General features: G+C 37.5%; 1 pseudogene; it reads right to left on the bottom strand.

Moving 5' to 3' along the window:
• Positions 1 to 6,569: 6,569 nt before the first annotated feature.
• LOC100992837 (glyceraldehyde-3-phosphate dehydrogenase-like) lies at positions 6,570 to 9,313 on the bottom strand (annotated as a pseudogene).
• Between the last annotated feature and the right edge of the window lie 7,872 nt (positions 9,314 to 17,185).

Genomic DNA, 17,185 nt, shown 5'->3' with positions numbered 1-17,185 from the left:
CATATTCGACCGGAAAGTGGAAGTCTCACACAATGTATTTTTGAAAAATAAATATGAAATTCTGATGTACAATTTACATGTTATAGGTCATGAAAGAATTCATACTTATATCTTACCTGTTTGACATAGTTTTTATAACTTACATTAAACATTTTGTATGATTCATTCTATAATTGTTTGCTACCTACTATTGCTAGATACTGAGGATATAATAATGAGGAAATGGAAGCAATGTGGTCTATATTTTTGTGGATCCTCTATAGTTATGGTCTCTCTCTCTCTTTTTCTCTCTCTCTCTCTTTTTTTAGACGGAGCCTCGCCCTTCACTCTGTCGCCCAGGCTGGAGTGCAATGGTGTGATCTCAGCTCACTGCAACCTCTGCCTCCCGGGTTCAAGCGATTGTCCTACCTCAGCTTCCTGAGTAGCTGGGACTACAGGTGTGTGCCACCAAGCACGGCTAATTTTTGTATTTTTAGTAGAGATGGGGTTTCACCGTGTTAGCCAGGATGGTCTCAATCTCCTGACCTCGTGATCCTCCTGCCTCAGCCTCCCAAAGTGTTGAGATTACAGGTGTGAGCCACCGCACCCGGTCCTCTCTCTCTCAATCTTTTTTTGTTTTTAAAGTAATGAGGAGATTTAACTTTTACCTATAACAGGAGGAACTTTAGAAGTGAGAAAGTCAAGAATTATGTAGTGACTCAGTGATTTCATGGCACTTTACTTGTGTCTCTGCCAAGTCCTCATGGTTGCAAGAAGGTTGCCAGTGCTCCTAGTCAAGGAGAGATCCCAAAGAAGGAAAAGGGAAGTGGGTGAAGCAATACCTTTATATTAATTATTTTCCTTCACACTTAAACACAGATCCAAGTGGTTTAATAGCAATGAATATCCAGTTGAAGCTACAGATTTATCATTTTCGGCACAATTAATGTGTGTGTTGTCTTAACTGTAATTTTATGAGACCTATACACATTGACAGTATCATCAATTTTTTTCTGTTTGGACTCATGTAAATACAATAAAATAAAATTGCTGAAAAATATTTAAATAAATGTAGCAACAAAGGTATATATCTGAAGCTAGTGGCATTGACTGTGGTACTTACTAGGATGTATAATCATGAAATACTTTCAATTATTGATTTACATATAAAAATATATTTGATATATGAGTAAGAGAACATGATGACTTTATATAAAGTATAAGTATTGTGTGTAAAAGCTGAATAATTAAAAACTGAACTGAAAGGTATACTTGGGTCAACCAAATACTAAAGTAAAAAAGAAGCATACAAATCTAGAAAAAAATTATCCAAGGTTTGAAGGTGTACAATAAAACCAGTTAAGCATGGGCGTTAAATCTAAATTAATTAACCTAACAGACTTAGAAAACAGTATGAATGTAATAACTAATCCTTAAAAAAGAAATTGAAAACCTAGAGAAAATTAGTGATTATAACAGCAATAATAATAACAGTGTGATTCAGAGATCTTTATTTTAGAAACCAAAAATGCAATAGGGTGAGGAGGTAAGAAAGGAAGTAAAATAGGTAAATTTCTTAAATTTTCAGGATGTATACTTTTTAATTATTGATGTTGCAAAAGTTAGTTTTGAATCATTTCTCTGTGAATTCAGCGTTATTCTTTTTTGTAGTTTGACCATAAATCCTGTTTTATATACAGTGTATAAAGGGTATATAAAACAAAACTAGGAGAGTATCAATGGCATATAACACTTATATTTTCCTCAATATCTCCAATATCACTCTTAAAATGTAGTTAAGATTACAGTTTAATGCTTGTCTAATATGTCTTAGAGAACGTAGTAAGCATTTTATAAATATTGCCTCATTTAATCTTAAGAGACTTTCAATAAAGCAGGAATGATACAGAGAAGCACCAGTATAGGACAAGGTCAATTTATTAATATCTCTCTCATTTAGACATAGATATGGAAAAGGAGGCAGAAAACAAGTTACCTTCACTGGTAAGTCAAATTTTTGTAGGTCTAAGAGAGTGAAGTAAGGGGTAAACAAGCCTGTATAGAATAAATCCAAGATACACAGAAAGTAACAGGAGTTTGACCTGTTTGAGAAGTGAAGAAGGTGAAAGGTGCAAAAGAGGGCAGAATACATCAACTGGGAAGCATAAGAGAGTGTGGGTAAAGAATAAGGAAATTCTGGAGAGAGAGGAAAGTTATGAAGCAGCCATAGATGTTGGGAGCTACACCAATAGGAAGCTACACCAGTAAGAATCAAGGAAGAGATGGACACATGGATACACACACAAACACACACACACACAGGTGTTTGACAAGATAAGACCCAGAAGCTACAACATCAGTGAAAGCTTATCTAATAGAAAGACAAAGAATGTCTAATTATGGCATTCAAAGGCAATCGGGGAAACTTTTCATATTTTAAATAACAATAAACCATTGAAGGAGTAGTTGTTGGGACATAATCTAGAATCTTTTAAAATGTTTTTATTTTTAATTTGTATGGGTACATAGTAGGTGTATATATTTATGGGTTACATGAGGTGTTTTGATACAGGCATGCAATGTGAAATAAGTACACCGTGGAAAATATGGTATCCACCCCCTCAAGCATTTATCCTTTGTGTTACAAACAAATCAATTCCATGCTTTTAGTTATTTTAAAATGTACAACTGTTATTATTGACTATAGTCACCCTGTTTTGCTATCAAATAGTATGTCTTATTCAAAGTATTTTTTTTACCCATTGACCATCCTCACCTCCACCCCAGTCCCTCACTACCCTTCCCAGCTTCTGATAACCATCCTTCTACAGTGTATGTTCATCAGTTTGATCATTTTCATTTTTAGATCCCACAAATAAGTAAGAATGTGTGATGTTTGTCTTTCTGTGCCTGACTTATTTCACTTAACATAATGATCTCCAGTTTCATCCATGTTATTGCAAATGACAGGATCTCATTCCCTTTTTATGGCTATATAGTACTCCATTGTGTGTAGGTACCACATTTTAAATCTAGAATCTTCTTGGACTTCCTTATTCATATTGGAATGCTTAATTATTTTTAATTACTTATATGGAAGAGCACCATAAGGTGTTCAGGGCTTGAAAGACCCTGAAGGTTTTAATCTGTCTCTCATACAACTCTAGCTATCATTTCTTTTTTATCCCCCATGTCTGTGTAAGGATCACTAGCATTCAAGTAAGGTCAAACAAATATTAAACATCATGGTCACAAAGGCAAAAACTGACACAGAAAATTAATGGTCCTTTAACCCAAAGTCATAGCCTTCTGAATCATATGAACTTTCCTGAACACACTGAAATCCTCATTTTCATTGTTGTACTTCAGAATTTACTTCCTTGCCCTGTTTAGGAAAAGGTCATAGGCCTCACAGTGACTACATTTCTTCATTCCTTCTAAACTTACTTCCTCTTCCTGCTTACTTTCTCCTTCCCTTGCTAGCCCTAGAGACAGTAGCCAGGGAAGGAGGGCTGGGGAAGGAAGAAGAACATGGCAAGAGGGAAAAAATGCAACCTCAGATTCCCCTAAATAATAAACTCAGCATTTCCTCTCACACTGTTTTGCTGATTCCAAAGGGACTTGCCTGGTACGTCCTGCTGACACACATTTTCTTTCACTCCTGTTGCTTTCCTCCCTGTTCTGCTTTCCCATATCTTTCTTAGTCACTTATGTTTTTGTCTTTCTGAAGTAATTTTGGACACTGTGTGCAAGTGAACATTTTCTAAAACATTACAAATCTAAAATGTCCTACCATCCTCACACATGACAGATGGGTTGGTTGATAACTATTGGGTCATAAACATTTTCTTACAATAATCCATTACTCTATATTCATTGTCACCTGTTGTGGAAAATAAGTCTCAGGCCAGTATAATTTTGTTCCTTTACATTATAGTTTACCTATTTTTAAAATTTATGATGTTTTTCCTCAGATTTTTTTCTTGTGTACTTAAAATGTTGCCAAATAATATGAATGAGTCTCTTTTCATTATTTATTTCCCAAAATACAATGATCCTTTTAAATCTACGTGTTTAATTTATCTTTCTCCTTTTAGAAAACTTTTGTTATTCCAATCAAATTCTTGATTATTTGTTTTATCCCATTTACTGTGATTCATACTTAAGGAAGAGCTCTATTCCTTTGGTTGTATTATTCATATCTGCCCCCTATAGATTATTTCTGTCTTACTCCTCAATAGTCTAATGGAGTTTCTCAGTTTTATCTTCCTGTTATAAATTTATTTTTCTGGACTGTCAATTATCTTTGCTTGTTCTAATACAGATTTTAATTATAGTATTACATTTTTAATGTTCCACAAGGCTTTTTAACTTCACCAAGCCCCCATTCCAACTCTTACCCTTTATATTATCTTGCTCCCTTCCCGTGTGTGTTTGTTTATGTCTCATAAAGGTCACAACATTTGTATACCTACTGAGGATGACAAAATATCTAACGATTGTTCTGCCTCCTTCCTTTCCTCAGGTGTTGCTTGCCCTTCATGTTGACAGTCCTCATCTTACCTATTACTTTTTAGTAAATATAATGCTGACTTTGTTTTTGTTTCTTCAGTAGGTAAAGTATGCACATACAGGTTTTCCTTATGTTTACTTCCTCATATCTACAGCGGGAGGACAGTTTGATGGGCACTGCTTCCTATGCAGTTCCAATTTCTGGAGGATATTACTTTACTTTAGCCCAGCTGGACTTAAGTACATTGCCATTCAATGCTTACTGTCTGGTTTTCACATGTTCGATTTATGGAATATTTTGAAAATTAAAACTCATTCCCATTATTCATACAAGATGTGGACATATTTCAGTTCATTTTCTACCACCTATCAGTAATTTTGGTGTCATAGTTTTCAAAAGGGTATCATAATGGTTTCCTTCAAAACCAGAGAAAATAGAATGGTGGCTTCCCAGTTTTTTCAGGTAAATATAGGTACAGACTTTGTATTCTTGAGGCAGAAATAGAGAGTAGGAAAAGGATGAGAGATTAGTGAGACAATTATAAACATAATCATAAAATAGAAGATTGTTGTTGTGTCAAACATGATTTCACCCACCCAATACTAGAACGTATAATTAGCTAGAGTCCACATAACAAAACTTTAGGTAATTTAATTGTCTTCATCATAGCAACTAACATTATTTGAGCTGAAGTACAGGTCTGAGCAGTGGATCTTGACCCTTTGGTGTACTATTCAAAATTTTCACAATCTCCTCCAAATTCTCAGTTAATGTTACCTCCAATTACCAGGAAAAATAACAGAAATACTATTCAGAGAAAAGGGAGGAAACTAATTATGTCACCCTTACACAACTAAGACATTTGTTCTTAGATATATTATTTTATTCTAGTAGTTTTCTGATAACTGGTGGGACAGAAAATGTAATTTCAAACACTGGATAGATCTGGACAGTCCTGATTTTTAAATTGCATATATTTAAAGTATTACAACATGAAGTATTGATATACATATACAAGTGAAATGATTAGTACAGTCAAGCAAATTAACATATCCATCATCTCATATTTCATTTTTTTGTGGCTAAAGTAGCTAAAATCTTAGTAAATTTCCAGTATTCAATACTGTATTATTAACTACAGTCTACATGCCGCACACTAGAGCTCTAGGTTTATTTATCCTACATAACCGAAACGTTGTATCCTTTGACTTCCATCTCCTCATTTTCCCCACGGTCACCTGTGGCCCCGGTAACCATCTTTCTACTCTCTGTTTCTATGTATTTGAGTTTTGTAATTAAAAAATAATCTTCCACATGTAAGTGAGTTCACATGGTATATTTTTCCTGTGTTTGGCTTTTTTTCACTTAGCATGATGTCCTCTGGGTTCACCTATATTCTTGAAAGTGGCAGGATCTTTTACTTTTTTAAAGCTGAAGAATATTCCTCTCTGTGTATGTGTGTGTGTGTGTCCTACAATTTTTTTATCCATTCTTCCATCGACAGACAGGTTGTTTCTACCTCTTGGCTACTGTGAATAATGCTGTGGTGAACACAAGAGCACAGTGTCTTTACAAGGTGCTGATGGCATTTCCCTTGGGTATATGCCCAGAAGAGGGATTGCTGGGTTACACGGTGGCTTTTTTAAAAAATTCCATTAGAAACCTCCAAATTTTTTTTCCATAATGGCAGCACCAATCTACGTTTCCACCAACAGCGTACAAGTGTTCCGTTTTCTGCGCATCCTCACCAACACTGTTTTATCTCTTGTCTTTTTGATAGTAGCCATCCTAATAGATGTGAGGTGACAGCTCATTGTGGTTTTTATTTCCATTTCCTTCATGTTTCATGATGTTGAGCACCTTTTGCTACACTTGTTGGCCATTTTTACTTCTTCTTTGGAGAAATATCTGGTCAGGTTATTTGCCTACATTTTAATAGGATTATTTGTATCTTTTGCTATAGAATTGTTTGAGTTCCTTATATATTTTGGATCTCAACCCTTTTTCTGATATATACTTCATAGATATTTTCTCCCAATCCATTGGCTGTCAGTTTTGATCATTTTCTTTGCTGTGTAGAGCGTTTTAGTTTGACATGTTTCCACCTGTTTCTTTCATTCTTATTACCTGTTCTTTTTGGCGAGATATCAAAAAAACCCTTGTCAAGGCCAATATTGAGATTTTCCTGTTTTCCTCTAGGAATTTAATGGTTTCAGGTCTTTAATATCCTTCTAGTTTATTTTTGTGTGCAGTGTAAGACAAGGGTCCAGTTTCATCCTTTTTGCATGTGGATATCGGGTTTTCCAAACACCATGTATTGAAGAGACTATCTGTTCCTCATTGTGTCTTCTTGGTGGCTTTGTCAAAAATTAATTGACTGTACATGCTTAGATTTATTTATGGGTTCTCTATTCTGTTCCATTGGTCCATATCTCTGTATCTCTGTTTTTGTTTGTTTGTTTGTTTGTTTGTTGTTTTTTTGAGACGGTGTCTCACTCTGTCACCCAGGCTGGAGTGCAGTGGCACAATCTCGGCTCACTGCAACCTCCGCCTCCCAGGTTCAAGAGATTCTCCTGACTCAGCCTCCCGAGTAGCTGGGATTACAGGTGCCTGCCACCATGCCCGGCTAATTTTTGTATTTTTAGTAGATAGAGATGGGGTTTCACCATGCTGGCCAGGCTGGTCTTGAACTCCTGACTTCAGGTGATCCACCTACCTTGGCCTCCCAAAGTGCTGGGATTACTGGATGAGCCATCATGCCTGGCCTATATGTCTGTTTTTATGTCTGTTTTCATACTGCTTCATTATGCCTCTTTTGTGATATAATTTGAGATTAAGAAGTGTGATGCCTTCAACTTTGTTTTCCTCAACACCGTTTTGATTACTTGAAGTATGTTGTGGTTTCACACAAATTTTAGAATGGTTTTTTCTATTTCTATGAAAAATATCTTTTTTTTTTTGGCTGAGTACAGGGGACTTTATTGATGGTAAATGACATGGTGGGGCTCCCTAGGTCTCTCCTTCTTCAGAGGATCTGGAAACTGTGAGGAGAGAAGATTCTGTGTGGTCGGGGACTGAGTGCAGCAGGGAATCCCCAGCAGCTAAGGGTCCCTCTCTTCTTCCTGCGCTCTCCCTGGGGTTAGTGATTGGGGGATTTTACTCCTCAGAGGCCATGTGTACCATGAGTCCATCACCTTGTTACTGTAGGCAAATTCATTGCCATACCAGGAAATGAGCTTGACAAAGTGGTCATTGACGGCAATGCCAGCCCCAGCTTCAAAGGTGGAAGGGCGGGTATTGCTTTTAAATTCCAAAGGGACAAGCTGGTGCTCAGTATAGCCCAGGATGCCCTTGAGGGTCCTTGGGTGCCTGCCTCACCACCTTTTTGATGTCTGAAGAAACCTGTCTAGCAGGTTTCTCCAGACAAGAGGTCAGTTCCACAACCGACACAGTGGTGCTGGGAACACAGAAGACCATGCCAGTGAGCTTCCCATTAAGCTTAGGAATGACCTTGCCCTCTCATTGCCCATTTACTTGGCAGCACCAGTAGATGCAGGAATGGTGTTCTGGAAAGCCCCATGGCTGTCATGCCAGAGTTTCCTGGTGGGGCCATCCACAGTCTTCTGGGTGGCAATGATGCTGTGGACTGTGGTCATGAGTCCCTCCCTGATGCCAAAGTTGTCATGAATGACCTTGGCCAGGGGATCTAAGCAGTTGGTGGTACAGGAGGCATTGCTGATGACTGTGAGGTTGTTTTCATGCTTATGGTTCATGCCCATCACAAACATGGGGACATCTGCAGAGGGGATGGAGATGATGAACCTTTTGGTTCCCCTCTCCAGGTGAGCCCCAGCCTTTGCCAAGGTAGTGAAGATGCCATTGGACTCCGTGACATAATTAGCACCAGCATTATCTCATTTGGTTTTGGTGAGCTCTCACTCCTGGAAGATAGTGACGGGATTTCCATTGATGACAAGCTTCCCATTCTCAGCCTTGATGGTACCATGGAACTTGCCATGGGTGGGATCATAATGGAACATGTCGACCATGTAGTTGAGGTCAATGAAAGGGCCATTGGTGGTAACAATATCCACTTTGCCAGGATTAAAAGCAGCTCTCATGAACAGGCACCTAATATGGCCAAATCCATTTACTCCTGCCTTCACTTTCACTCTGGTGTCTCAGGAAGAGGGCTGATGCTGCATAAGAAAATTGGATATTTGTCCACTGGGAGAAGCAGAGAGGTCGCTGGAATTTTGATGGGGTTGCACTGAAAATGCTTATCATTTTAGGTGGTATAAACAGCCCTAATATCTTGAGACCAAAGATGTCAGGTATTTATACCTGTTCTTTCCAGTTCCTTCTAGATACCCTCAGCTAAGACAACTAAAAAACATGCACAAGCCTTATATATGAAATAAGGAAAGTATAAAATGCTAATGTTACAATTACAATTGTTAAAAAGCGGGTGATAATTCTTTTCAGAGATACAACATACCTACTGTTGACACACACTTAAAGTATTTAACCTGGAAACAAATTACTTGCTGGGGCTATAATGCTATCACATGAGATAGGAGCCCAACTTAATATACTACTATTATTAGCTCATCTATCCCATCTCCCAATATTTTCTAAAAATTATTTTACTTTAAGTTCCCAGATACAGTGCAGAATGTGCAGGTTGGTTACTTTGGTATATGTGTGCCTTGGTGGTTTTCTGCACTATTGACCCATCCTCTAGGTTCCCTCCCCTCACCCACAAACCCTCAACAAGCCCTGGTGTTTGTTGTTTCCCTCCCTATGTCCACGTGTTCTCATTGTTCAACTTCCACTTATGAGTGAGAACATGCAGTATTTGGTTTTCTGTTCCTGTGTTAGTTTGCTGAAGATGATGGCTTCCAGCTTCATCCATGTTCCTGCAAAGGACATGATCTCATTCCTTTTTATGGCTGCATGGTATTCCACAGTGTAGATGTACCACATTTTCTTTTCCAGTCTGCCATTGATGCATATATTCTCTTTAAATTGATTCCAACAGAAGTTGTGTTTCCTTTTTTTAAACCTAGAAGAATAAGCTTGGATAAAAGTTATGTTTTTCTTAATAAAGAGACATATTTCTTTTTTTTCTTTTTTTTAAATTATACTTTAAGTTCTAGGGTGCATGTGCACAACGTGCAGGTTTGTTACATATGTATATATGTGCCATGTTGGTGTGCTGCACCCATTAACTCATCATTTACAGTAGGTATTTCTCCTAATGCTATCCTTCCCCCCTCCCCCCACCCCACAACAGGCCCCGGTGTGTGATGCTCCCCATCCTCTGTCCAAGTGTTCTTGTTGTTCAATTCCCACCTATGAGTGAGAACATCATAGGTGTTTGGTTTTCTGTTCTTGCGATAGTTTGCTCAGAATGATAGCTTCCAGCTTCATCCATGTCCCTGCAAAGGACATGAATTCATCTTATTTTATGGCTGCATAGTATTCTATGGTGTATATGTGCCACATTTTCTTAATCCAGTCTATCATTGATGGACATTTGGGTTGGTTCCAAGTCTTTGCTATTGTGAATAGTGCCGCAATAAACATACGTGTGCATGTGTCTTTATAGCAGCATGATTTATAATCCTTTGGGTATATACCCAGTAATGGGATGGCTGGGTCAAATGGTATTTCTAGTTCTGGATCCTTGTGGAATTGCCACACTGTCTTCCACAATGGTTGAACTGGTTTACAGTCCCACCAACAGTGTAAAAGTGTTCCTATTTCTCCACATCCTGTACAGCACCTGTTGTTTCTTGACGTTTTAATGATTGCCATTCTAACTGGTGTGAGATGATATCTCATTGTGGTTTTGATTTGCATTTCTCTGATGGCCAGTGATGATGAGCATTTTTTCATGTGTCTGTTGGCTGCATAAATGTCTTCTTTTGAGAAGTGTCTGTTCATATCCTTTGCCCACTTTTTGATGGGCTTGTTTGTTTTTTTCTTGTAAATTTGTTTAAGTTCTTTGTAGATTCTGGATATTAGCCCTTTGTCAGATGGGTAGATTGTAAAAATTTTCTCCCATTCTGTAGGTTGCCTGTTCACTCTGATGGTAGTTTCTTTTGCTCTGCAGAAGCTCTTTAGTTTAATTAGATCCCATTTGTCAATTTTGGCTTTTGTTGCCATTGCTTTTGGTGTTTTAGTCATGAAGTCCTTGCCCATGCCTATGTCCTGAATGGTATTGCCTAGGTTTTCTTCTAGGGTTTTTATGGCTTTAGGTCTAACATGTAAGTCTTTAATCCATCTTGAATTAATTTTTGTATAAGGTGTAAGGAAGGGATCCAGTTTCAGCTTTCTACATATGGCTAGCCAGTTTTCCCATCACCACTTATTAAATAGGGAATGCTTTCCCCATTTCTTGTTTTTGTCAGGTTTGTCAAAGATCAGATGGTTGTAGACATGTGGTATTATTTCTGAGGGCTCTGTTCTGTTCCATTGGGCGATATCTCTGTTTTGGTACCAGTAGCGTGCTGTTTTGGTTACCGTAGCCTTGTAGTATAGTTTGAAGTCAGGTAGCGTGATGCCTCCAGCTTTGTTCTTTTGGCTTAGGGTTGTCTTGGCAATGCGGGCTCTTTTTTGGTTCCATATGAACTTTAAAGTAGTTTTTTCCAATTCTGTGAAGAAAGTCATTGGTAGCTTGATGGGGATGGCATTGAATCTATAAATTACCTTGGGCAGTATGGCCATTTTCACGATATTGATTTTTCCTATCCATGAGCATGGAATGTTATTCCATTTGTTTGTGTCTTCTTTTATTTCATTGAGCAGTGGTTTGTAGTTCTCCTTGAAGAGGTCCTTCACATCCCTTGTAAGTTGGATTCCTAGGTATTTTGTTCTCTTTGAAGCAATTGTGAATGGGAGTTCACTCATGATTTGGCTGTTTGTTATTGGTGTGTAGGAATGCTTGTGATTTTTGCACACTGATTTTGTATCCTGAGACTTTGCTGAAGGTGCTTATCAGCTTAAGGAGATTTGGGGCTAAGACAATAGGGTTTTCTAAATATACAATCCTGTCATCTGCAAACAGGGACAATTTGACTTCCTGTTTTCCTAATCGAATACCCTTTATTTCTTTCTTCTGCCTGATTGCCCTGGCCAGAACTTCCAACACTATGTTGAATAGGAGTGGTGAGAGAGGGCATCCGTGTCTTGTGCCAGTTTTCAAAGGGAATTCTTCCAGTTTTTGCCCATTCAGTATGATATTGGCTGTGGGTTTGCCATAAATAGCTCTTATTATTTTGAGATACGTCCCATCAATACCTAGTTTATTGAGAGTTTTTAGCATGAAAGGCTGTTGAATTTTGTCAAAGGCCTTTTCTGCATCTATTGGGATAATCATGTGGTTTTTGTCTTTGGTTCTGTTTATGTGATGGATGACGTTTATTGATTTGTGTATGTTGAACCAGCCTTGCATCCCAGGGATGAAGCCCACCTGATCATGGTGGATAAGCTTTTTGATGTGCTACTGGATTCCGTTTGCCAGTATTTTATTGAGGATTTTTGCATCGATGTTCATCAGGGATATTGGTCTAAAATTCTCTTTTTTTGTTGTGTCTCTGCCAGGCTTTGGTATCAGGATGATGCTGGCTTCACAAAATGAGTTAGGGAGGATTCCCTCTTTTTCTATTGATTGGAATAGTTTCAGAAGTAATGATACCAGCTCCTCTTTGTATCTCTGGTAGAATTCGGCTGTGAATCTGTCTGATCCTGGACTTTTTTTGGTTGGTAGGCTATTAATTATTGCCTCAATTTCAGAGCCTGTTATTGGTCTGTTCCAGGATTCAACTTCTTCCTAGTTTAAGTCTTGGGAGGGTGTTATGTGTTCAGGAATTTATCCATTTCTTCTAGATTTTCTAGTTCATCTGCATAGAGGTGTTTATAGTATTCTCTGATGGTAGTTTGTGTTTCTGTGGGATCAGAGGTGATAGCCCCTTTATCATTTTTTATTGCATCTATATGATTCTTCTCTCTTTTCTTCTTTATTCGTCTTGCTAGTGGCCTATTTTGTTAATCTTTTTAAAAAAACCAGCTCTGGGATTCATTGATTTTTTGAAGGGATTTTTGTGTCTCTATCTCCTTCAGTTCTGCTCTGATCTTAATTATTTCTTGCCTTCTCCTAGCTTTTGAATATGTTTTCTCTTGATTCTCTATTCTTTTAATTGTGATGTTAGGGTGTCAATTTTAGATGTTTCCTGCTTTCTCTTGTGGGCATTTAGTACTATAAATTTCCCTCTACACACTGCTTTAAATGTGTCCCAGAGATTCTGGTATGTTGTGTCTTTGTTCTCATTGGTTTCAAAGAACATCTTTATTTCGCCCCCCCTTCATTTTGTTATGTACCCAGTAGTCATTCAGGAGCAGGTTGTTCAGTTTCCATGTAGTTGAGCAGTTTTGAGTGAGTTTCTTAATTCTGAGTTCTAGTTTGATAGCTCTGTGGTCTGAGAGACAGTTTGTTATAATTTCTGTTCTTTTACATTTGCTGAGGAGTGCTTTACTTCTAACTATATGGCCAATTTTGGAATAAGTGCGATGTGGTGCTGAGAAGAATGTATATTTTGTTGATTTGGGGTGGAGAGTTCTGTAGATGTCTATTAGGTCTGCTTGGTGCAGAGTTGAGTTCAAGACCTGGATATCCTTGTTAACTTTTTGTCTCATTGATCTGTCTAATGTTGACAGTGAGGTGTTAAAGTCTCTCATCATTATTGTGTGGGAGTCTAAGTCTCTTTGTAGGTCTCTAAAGACTTTCTTTATGAATCTGGGTGCTCCTGTATTGGGTGCATATATATTTAGGATAGTTAGCTCTTCTTGTTGAATTGATCTCTTTACCATTATGTAATGGCCTTCTTTGTCTGTTTTGATCTTTGTTGGTTTAAAGTCTGTTTTATCAGAGAGTAGGATTGCAACCCCTGCTTTTTTTTGTTTTCCATTTGCTCGGTAGATCTTCCTCCATCCCTTTATTTTGAGCCTAGGTGTGTCTCTGCACGTGAGATGGAGCTCCTGAAAGCAGCACACTGATGGGTCTTGACTGTTTATCTAATTTGCCAGTCTGTGTCTTTTAATTGGGGCATTTAGCCTATTTACTTTTAAGGTTAATATTGTTATGTGTGAATTTGATCCTGTCATTATGATGTTAGCTGGTTATTTTGCTCGTTAGTTGATGCAGTTTCTTCCTAGAATTGATGTTGTTTACAATTTGTCATGTTTTTGCAGTGGCTGGTACTGGTTGTTCCTGTCCATTTTTAGTGTTTTCTCCAGGAGCTCTTGTAAGGTAGGCATGATGGTGACAAAATCTCTCAGCATTTGCTTGTCTATAAAAGATTTTATTTCTCCTTCACTTATGAAACTTTCTTTGGCCGAATATGAAATTCTGGGTTGAAAATTCTTTCTTTAAGAATGTTGAATATTGGCCCCCACTCTCTTCTGGCTTGTAGGGTTTCTGCAGAAAGATCTGCTCTTAGTCTGATGGGCTTCCCTTTGCAGGTAACCTGACCTTTCTCTCTGGCTGCCCTTAACATTTTTCACATTAGCCAGGTGGCTATTTGGGGAACAATATTCAAGGAAAAGGGAACAGCCAGTGCAAAAGCCCTAAATCAGGACTAAAATTGGGGTGCTTGAGAACAGCAAGATGGCCAGTGTGGGTGGATATTAATAGATAGGGAAATAGTCAAAGAAGATTCAGAGAGGTGAGGAGAGTGGTGGTAGTCGTGGGGTGAGCTGGTTACTTCCCTATAGACTGGCCATTTTAAGTAACAGCTTTTATTCTGAATGAGATAAGGACCCTTTGAAGGGTTTTGAATTAACCAGTAACATGATCTGACATAAAATTTAAAAAGTTTACCCTAGTTATCTTGATGAGAATAGATACTTAGGAAAGGCAAAAGTAGTTAGGAGGCTGGAGTGGGATTCTAGGCAGGGGATGATGGTGACCCTGATCAGGATGATGTCAATGGATGTAGATGTATTTTGGAAGTGGTGCAAATGGGATTTCCTGAAGAATTGGATATGGAACATGGAAGTAAGAGAGGGATCAAGGATGACCCCGAGAATTTTGCCCTGAACGCTGAAAATTGGTGGTGTTGCCATCAACATCCTTTTCATGTATGTGACAGTGAAACCCTAGGATCTATATTGGTAATACATGGATTTTACCCATTTATATCTTGTAATGTCTAATTATACTTAGATTAACAAAGTTCTTCCCAGAGATTTTACTTTCTGTTTCAGGTTGCCTTTTTAATTTTGTTTATGGAGTGGAGAAAGGATTAAAGCTGAGCGCCAATCTGAATTATAATCAGTCCCCAGAAATACCCCATTCAGACTTACATAGCCATCCATCTTGGCATATTTCTTGAATTGTTGCTCATACTGGCTCTCTAACAATTTTTCTCCTAGCATCTAAGTCACATTCTTGATTTGGTGGTCAAAATGATAGATGTCATTTGTCCTGTTCATAAAAACTGTCACAGAATAATAAGCCACTTTTCTTCAATAACAAATGTCTTTTTAACTTACCTGCCACATTTTTCCTTTTTATCAACTGACTTTTGTCATTATTGTTGGGCACTCATTTTTCTGCCTACTTGTATGTCGAATTTATTGGTAAGACATGAAATGTATGAATGATTCTTCTCTTTTCTTATCCATTCTCTGAAGATTTTTACTTTCTTTTTTCAGTGCCTCCCCATAATGCCAGACACCTGAGGATTAGCTTTTTCAGAATAATCTCAAATTCATATTGAACTCTAAAACACTTGTGTACCCAAAAACTTGTGTACCAGTATTTGTAACCACATTGAAGATCCCTCTGATCTTCTCCGACCTATTTGCTTGGCAGAAAATCTGGAAGTCATCTACACCAGTCCATTAGTGCCTGCATCCATTAACCAAATTTATTTACTTCTTTATTCTAATATCTTCTCTTAATGTGCCCTTGCGTTAATTCAGGCCCTTATCATTTTTCTTGAATTACTCCTGTACCACATACCACAAAAAATTACTGATTTATAAGCTGTTCCTAGTTACTTCAACATTTAGGAATTGCAGAAGACATGTTTAGGGGCTCTTTTGTTTGGGAGAACTCCTCAATTACCCTCGATTATGCCAGGTGTTAAAACACTTAGCCAAAACTAGGAGGAAAAGCTCTGCAAAATAAAGCAAAATGATTATTTTTATTGGTGTTGAGGTTACTATATATTAAATAATGACATTATTATATTTTTACTTGTAGGGGCCGTGGTAAATATGTAATAACAGAGAGACCTCTGCTTTGAGTAGAAGCAAGTCCCAGAAACATGAGAAGGTTGGGGCTAAAAAGGGAGTTGTCGGTTCTCCACTAAAGAACCTCTATAACAGGGCAGTGTTAATGGTCACAGGGCAGGGATTATCTGATATTCACTTTTAAGTTTTCTGCTTTCTCTTGCTTTCCTAATGAATTCTTTAAATCTTCATGAAAGGTTATTAGCAGCAATATTAGGAAGAAAAATGTATAAGAGAACAGAGGTGATCCTAGAGAAGGGAGAAGGGATACTTTGAGAAGTGACCAAATCATGTAAACATCCACGGGAGAGTTTTGGAGATTCTAGGCACAAGGACTGAGTTCTCTGCAGGACCACAGGATAAGGACTCAAATTACAGATAATTTACTATTAAACTGAAGACTTTTGTTGTTGTTGTTTTGGTTTGTTGTTGTGTTATTGTTGGTGGTGGGTTTTTTTTTTTTTTTTTGAGACAGGCTGTTGCTCTGTCACTTAGGCTGGAGTGCAGTGGCACAATTATGATTCACTGCAGCCTTGAACTCCTGGGTTCAAGCAATCTTCCCACCTCAGCTGCCTAAATAGCTAGGACTACAGGCACACAGCACCACACATGGCTAATTTTTCTATATTTTGTAGAGATGGGGTCTCACTGTATTGGCCAGGCTGATCTCAAACTTCTGGCCTCAGCAATCCTCCTGCCTTGGCCTCCCAAAATGCTGGGATTACAGTGAGCCACTGTGCCCAGCTAAACTAAAGATTAACTTTAGATATCGGGAGATTTCATAACCACTTGGAATACACACTTTGCTTTTCATTTTATTTTTTATTCTCCTTCTGGTTATCTTTCTGTGTTTCAAACGTAACCATATTCCCCTGATAAATTACACATAGGGAGCCATATGCTATTTTAAAAAGTTATTTCTTTACTTTTAATATAAAATAAAATATATAGTACAGGTCAGTCAGAAATAAGTAAAGTATAATTGAATTTTTATCATTTCAGACCTTTTAATATATATATAGATATATGTAAAAATATAAATATGTGTAGGTATTTGTAAAATGTAATTATATATTTTAATGTTCTGCAACCTTCCTTTCTAACTTATAAAATAATACTGATTTTCTGTATCAGCACCTAGAGTGACATTATCATTTTTAATAGCTGCATAATAGTCTGTTGAATTGATGTCCTAAATTTTATTGAAAATTTTATTCTCTTATTGGATACACATTTATTTCAAAATTTTCACTACTATAAATAACTCTGCATATGTATCTTGTTCACTTGCTTCCTTAGGATCGATGCCTATTAATAAATTCTTAAATATTTTTGACTTAAGGATTTAATAATAATCACATGGGGAAAATCTATGCTTTGTACATTTTGTAC

Source organism: Pan paniscus, chromosome 10 (genome assembly GCF_029289425.2).
Source record: "Pan paniscus chromosome 10, NHGRI_mPanPan1-v2.0_pri, whole genome shotgun sequence".
Lineage (NCBI taxonomy): Eukaryota > Metazoa > Chordata > Mammalia > Primates > Hominidae > Pan > Pan paniscus.
The sequence above is the reverse complement of the archived record's forward strand: the minus strand, read 5'-3'. Positions and strand labels throughout refer to the sequence as shown.